This window comes from Anoplopoma fimbria, chromosome 8 (genome assembly GCF_027596085.1).
Source record: "Anoplopoma fimbria isolate UVic2021 breed Golden Eagle Sablefish chromosome 8, Afim_UVic_2022, whole genome shotgun sequence".
NCBI lineage: Eukaryota > Metazoa > Chordata > Actinopteri > Perciformes > Anoplopomatidae > Anoplopoma > Anoplopoma fimbria.
The window spans coordinates 15288416-15295555 of record NC_072456.1 but is presented as its reverse complement, the minus strand read 5'-3'; positions in this window follow the sequence as shown (position 1 = coordinate 15295555).

Sequence of the window (7140 nt, the reverse complement as noted above, 5' to 3'; positions counted from 1 at the left end):
ACATCACCAATTCTAACTTATAAACAATACAGAAAACAACAAAAGTAAAACGATGTTCCTGACAGAAGTACTAAAACAGCAATAATTGTGTATATAGTGATATATTAATATTTTAAATATGTTTAGTATTGGAACAGTTTGGAAAGGGTTACATTTTGATCTTAATAGATCAAAGATGGGGATGAGCAGTGGCTGACATTGATGCTTTTATGAGCCCTTTTGATATTTCTTTCAAATCACACCTTCATTTATGTTTTTTATCACCTCATGACCTGTCTTTTTTATTACTGCAAATCTACATTTAATCACAGTGCAAATAAAAATAGGATTTGATGAAAAGGATGAGGAGATGAGCGTGAAGAGGAGGACGGTCCAGTGAGTGGCTGACCTGCCAGCGACCCGTAACTCGGGGTCAGCTGTGTCACATTTCTCATTTGTTGTCATTTGTATGCGGATATATGTGTTTTGTGTCCCTGAGTGTCGGCCTGGTTAAATACTTTTAAAAAGCTAAGGGTTCAAAGTGGCTGGGGATATTGGTATGGGAGTTTGTTTGCATGCATGTTTCTCCATCATCTATATTTGCCTGGATGTGCTTGTGTAGGACTACTCAGTGTACTTGTGTGTCCTGAAAATCTAGAACTTGAAAAAATAAAGGGGTTGTGACTCATGAGACATAAACTGTAACTAGCACATAACGTCCGTGGAAACATACCGAAAAATAACATATTGCAACAGATTCTTTCCTGTAAATACACACAAAGCAAGTCCATTTCTGTAAAACATATCCAGGGTATAGGGAAATAGGATTATAATTGAGTTTGGTTCTGCAAATACTTAATGTCCAAAAAGTGTCCACTTCAATTTCCGGAGGCAGCTTCAATTTCTGAAATGCAGAAAACCCTAGTGTGTCAGATCTCTGAGCCTGTGTTTGCCCTCTCCCACAGGGTCTGTATGCCAGCCAAGCTTTCAGCAGATCAGGAGGAGAACTATCTGAAGGTCCAGCAGGCATCATTTGTGGGTTTTCAGCTTGTCATCTTCTGTGGCTAGAGTTACAGCGCAACACAGCGCACCTGACTCCAGGCAAATATCTCTGCCAACTGCCTGAGACTCCACTGCCTGTTACTCCTGCAGTGAACCAACCCGTCTCCCAGATGGTTTACCCTGCTAGCCTGAATGTTTAGCCAGCCAAACTGGATGGGTCAACAAAGAATTGGACTTTAAAACGGGAGACAGCTGTTTATTTCCTGTAAAAAAAACAACAGCCAAAATTGTTTTTTGCACCACCCCGATCATTCCATACCCTTAAAGTGTTTAATATTGTAACCATGACAACAAAGGTCCCCCAAACCATAATAGAATTTTCATTCTAACTCGAACCTTAACCTAACCAAGCCGTTTTTGTGGCTTAACCTGACCAAACCTTAACCATAGCGTTGTCACATCATTAAACAGACACCTTTTTCAAAAGTGAATTATAACGGTTTTAGGAAGCACTGACAAAAAATCGAATCCTGCCAGTTGGGGAAGAAAATGCATCTATATTTCTTTCTAGAGGACGCGGACAAGCGACAGTGGTACTGTAATTCAACCTACAGAGCGATGAGAAGCAATAGCCATCATGGCAAATAACAAGAATGGAGCCACATCCACAGAAATTCAACACTTCAATAACACAAAAATGAAATTGTCCAAGACAAGCAGTGTTCTGAGAGCTACTGAGGAGCTTTCATCTTTGAATCTCATGGAACCGAGGAAGGATCAAGGTAGGAGAGGAGAGGAGAGGAGAAGAATGATGAACTCAGAACAATGTGTATGTGTGTGGGATGGGTGGGGGTGGGGGTGTTGTCAGTTGGGACCACACTTGCCCTTCGTTAATAGCAATAACTGCACCACTGAGTCCCAAATGTGATCAAATAAATATAAAAGGGCCCAGCTGGTTCCCCTCTCAGGATTATATTAGAAGAATCCCTTTTGTTGGCGGTGGGATCCAGGGAAAGACAGAGGAGACTCCACTTTGAAAAATAAAGCAGCGATAAGTTCACCACAGTAAAGGTCATGCTGTAAGAAGAGGATTTAAAAATAGGAGAATTATGGCCTTTTGCATCAAAGGATTAGTTTTACATGAAAGGTCATCATGTCTATTCAATCTGCAGATACACGCCCCTTCAGATATATAAACCCAACACCACTCTGATGTAATAATAAACCGGGATATGTCACTACTTTGATCATTTCAACTGGTTGAAGGTCACATTGTGCCTCATTTTAGTGCCTTGAATTACTTCAACATTTTAGCAAAATATATAAATCTGGTGCACTAGTTTTGTATAAAGGAGGTGTGTGTGTATGTGTGTGTGTGTGTGTGTGTGTGTGTGTGTGTGTGTGTGTGTGTGTGTGTGTGTGTGTGTGTGTGTGTGTGTGTGTGTGTGTATTGGTGTATTTCATTATCTGATGAAAGATTTGGATTTGAGCGTAAATTTACAGTTACTATAAATAAAACAGTATGTTTAAAAAGAGTACAATGTCAGGTTTGTAATAAATTAAGACCTCCTTTTGAGAAACTTTTTAGACAATGGTGTACAATATTTTTTCTGCAGGAAAATTTATACTTTTATGCTTTATTTTGGAAATGTGTCTTAATTTTGTCATATTATCGAAATGATGAAACAAAGTTTTTTACATGATCTTTTCCAATAGTGGGAAGCCGTAGAGCGCCACTCAAATGCTGCACACCTTTAATCTCTCTATGCACCAAATAGACAGAAATCACTGTGAAAAAAAATCATCTCTGTATTGCAATAAATACACATGTAAAATGTGAATCTTTATCAAAAACTTAAAGTCTACATTACAATTATATTCCTTAATAATGTAAACTCCTGAAAGGAAATTTAGATCCCTAATGTTCGACGCTATAAAGAAATACTTAAAAAACAGAAGTCTCTCTCTCTGCAGTCTGACCTCTGACCTGAGTCACAATAACATAAAAAAGCTTCTTTGTGAGGGAAGCATCTGTCTTTGCCTCAAACATGTATGTGTGTATGTGATTTTAATTAGGAATAAAAACGTAGAATGAACATTATGTGGTCTATGTATGTATCTGCCATTAGATGGCAGTATTGTGTTAGTAAAGGACATGCACGCTATCAGTCTCGCTAACATCAGTTGCCGTATGTCTTGGGATTTTGTCATGTATATTTTCTCTGTGTGTATGTCTCTTAAATTAGAAAAACAATTTACTTGACTAAATTTGACTATAACCAAAGCAATACCAATTGTAGGGTTGAATGTTTTTGGATATGGATGGTTCTCCTATTAAAAAATTCAAGGCAACAGTGTTGAAGGCCACTTTTAGAGACACAGTTGTGAATTGAATTGAACAGTTTCGTATGTCTCTATCTACATTACGGATGTGTGTCTGATGATAAACAGTTGCAGCTTATCTCTTAAATCACAATACATTAGTCGTCCCGTACCACCTCCCTGTCTGTCTTCTCCTATATTGATCTTAAACAGTTTGTCGCGCTCAAGTGTATTTTGAGCAGTCTAAATTGCAGAAATTCCATTGTTACTACATATAAGTCAGTTTAACACTCAGCCCATAATTAGACTGTTAGCACATACTTTGCTTTGGTGAGATGTATATTAGGTAGCAGTGACTTCTGGAGGCACCTAACATGTAAACATGTGATGGGTTTGTCTCTTTATAGCAATTTACTGTAGCCGTTCAAATGGTTGGTTTTATTTTACTCTGACACACTTTTTTTTTTTATCCCCAGAGTTAAATACTTCCTTTACTTTTTAGCATTTTTTGTGACAGAAACACATATCAGAGTGCAAATATACATCAATCACCATACGTTGTTGCCTGTACCAAAACTAACTGGATTTTCTGTTGGGACCCTTGGAGGCAACCACCTCTAATGCGAATTACCTACGTCATGTTCTTTGTGTGTGTGTGTAATCACCAAATGTAAACAAACACACCAGCCAGAGCAATGAAATTGTTGCTGATCATTACTCTATTTACATTTTCTTAAAAGTCCTAAAACATAGAAATAAAACAGAACATTTCTTCCATAGTCCCAGGAAGAGTTCTTTCTGAACCTCGCTGTAATATCTGACCCATGCAGCGCCACTGTTCCCTACAGTAGATGTATAGAACAGGTGTTTTACTCTACTCTTTTTTCTCTTTTTACTGGTGACAGGGGAGACACAGGGCCTGGAAACCAGTAAGTGAAGTCCCCAAAGCCCAAAGAGCCTGGGAGTGGACCTGAAGCCATATATTTGTCCCGGTTCACACAGGCCCCCTGCTGTGTGTGCCCCCTGCTGTGTGTGTGTGTGTGTGTGTGTGTGTGTGTGTGTGTGTGTGTGTGTGTGTGTGTGTGTGTGTGTGTGTGTGTGTGTGTGTGTGTGTGTGTGTGTGTGTGTGTGTGTGTGTGTGTGTGTGTGAGTGGTGTGTGTGAGAGAAAGGCTGCCGTCTACCTGTGTTCATCGTTTCTGTCTCAGTCTTTTTCTCACGGTTGCTCTGTATGTGAATGTGGGATGTGCGTATGTTATCTGTGTGCTTGAGTTTGTCTCATGTGGATAGCAATGAAAAATATATTAATTAACGTGAAGGTTTCAGCTTCTTTCATCCATTTAGCACAGTCTTATCCCAACTGTGATCTCAACATACAATTCATGTGATAATCATCTGTGATGCTTTCTTAAAAAAATCAATAGTTTCATTATAGAAAATATAAGTTTAGACACCAAATAATCTTTGGTGCTATTGGTTTCCTCATTGACGATCATCATGGTTTTCTTTCTTAAAATTACGAAATGAACTAATGACTAATGAGAACGAACGGGTGTTTTCTTAAAATAATGAGAAATACTTATTATATGCAATTATATAATAATACTTAAAGGCACCAGTTAAATAATGCACTGTTCAGCATCATTCATACCAACTGAACTAGATTGGTTGGCCGATTAAACGATTCTGACAGGACAATTACACCCAATTAAATCTTAATTTTCACCCATTTTTTCCGTCAATTTTTCATGTTTTGCTAAGCTTGGGTGCACCGATGGATTCATTTCTCACTTAAATCAATCGTATCAGACAAAAAAGTATCCTCAAGGCCAGAATGAATGTTTTATGAATGTGTGTCAAAGTTGAGTGAATGTATCATCTTTGAATATTTCAAAATGTACAACATACAACAGCATGTAGCAACGCTATTGTCTACTACCAATTTCACCACATTGAAAATAATTAATTACTTTTTGTTAATGTATGCAACTAAGTACAATTATTACTCATGACAGCAGTAGAGGATGAGAAGCACATGCTTCCTACTAAAGACCCAAATACTATTTAAATGTTGAAGATTTTATTCTCAAGGCAAAGTAAATCCTTTTAGTTACATTTATTGTTGTCACTTCATGTCATTTAATCAATTGGTATTTCATATTTTCAATGATTTGAGTAATTTCACAAAAGTCAAAGCACGTGATGGTACCAAGTTGTTTTGTATTTTCAATAACACCAGGACAAGGTTCAGGTTGGGATTCCTGTCAAACTGGAAAAAAGAGGCGTCAGGCAGAACAAGAAAAAAGGAGGAAGAAAAAAGAAAAAAACAGGAATGGTTAATATTTTACATCAGTCCTGGGAAAGAATTTCTGCAAACATTTGAGATGTTTTACAGCTGGATTGTGTTCTCATTTCCAAATAAATTAAAGGTTGTCACTCTTTGGTTTTTGTGTTATTTTATAAAATGTGAAACTGAAGCCAAAAATTTGAATGAAGCAATAATTAAATTGATCTGAAAATATATGTGTGGTTTCGAAGATGTCGGGTTTTCTTCCAGAATATTGAACGGTGTAGGCAAGAATGTTACAGCCCATGCAAATTATTATGTTAATCCTGTGTGTGTGTGTGTGTGTCTATGTGTGTGAATGCAGACATCTGTGTGTGTGTCTGTCACTAGAATTGTGTGTATGTGGGTTATGTGTTTATAAAAATGTATGCATAATAACATCTGTTTGTGTGTGGCTGTGTTGTAAAAATGTGCTGAACATGTGCGTGGTGCGTGTGGCTGTATTCCTAGCAATGGAGGAGCACAGCTAGAAATAAAAACATCTCCAATGCAACACACCAAATGTATATCGCCACACACAAGTCATTGAATGTTTCAAATTATTTAAAAATAAAAAGGTAAATAAACTACAATACGCATAAGCATCAATTGGAAAATAAGTATTTTTGTAAAGCTTATATATCGTGGAAATATTCTGAGATGTTTAAGCAGACTAAAATAGGTTAGGAAGCTACTGAAGTTCTCTAAATCCACCCTCATCAAGGGTTTAGCAAAGCATGACCTCCATTATCTGACTATCTAATTATTGTTCTCGGTTGACAGTGAGATATATTTATAGAGTTTTATTTAATGACAAACTTGATTTAACACTGATTTATGTTTTCACTTCTATTACAGATATATATCAAAGCATGCATGCACACAGACATACAGACATAAAGTATACATGCTTCCTCTGAAGTGAATAAGTGCCTTCACCATATCCTCCCTGTCTAATCTGCTGCGCTGTTACAAGGCCTCATTTACGCAACAATATTCCTCACTGCATCACTGCAATGTCTATAAACTGAAGGTTGGAATTACTTTGAGTTTAATTAGTCCAGATTGTGGATTTCCTTCTGAAACACTATCATAAATAGGCACTAATGTCTCAATCCATAATGGAAGAACAGGGAGTAAAGCTCTCACTCATTATGTGAACAGAAGTTTCCATTTACAATTTGGATTGATTGACCTGAATCAAACTTAAAATGTTATTATGGCTGTATTGTGTGTATGTGTGTGTGTGTGGGGGGGAGTGTGTGTGTGTGTTCGTACTTGCACAGCTATCTTTGTGAGGACCGATTGGAGGTTTTTTTTACCTTTTTAGCGAGGACATTTTTGAAAAGTGAGGGCAACAAACCTGCAAACGCCTGTTTGATGGTTCAGATTTGGTTTTAAGTTTCAGGTTAGAATTAGGTCTAGGTTAATGGTTGGGTTCTGGCATGTAGTTGTGATGGTTAAGGTTAGAGTTAGGGGCTAGGGAATGCATTAAGTCAATGAGCGTCCTCAC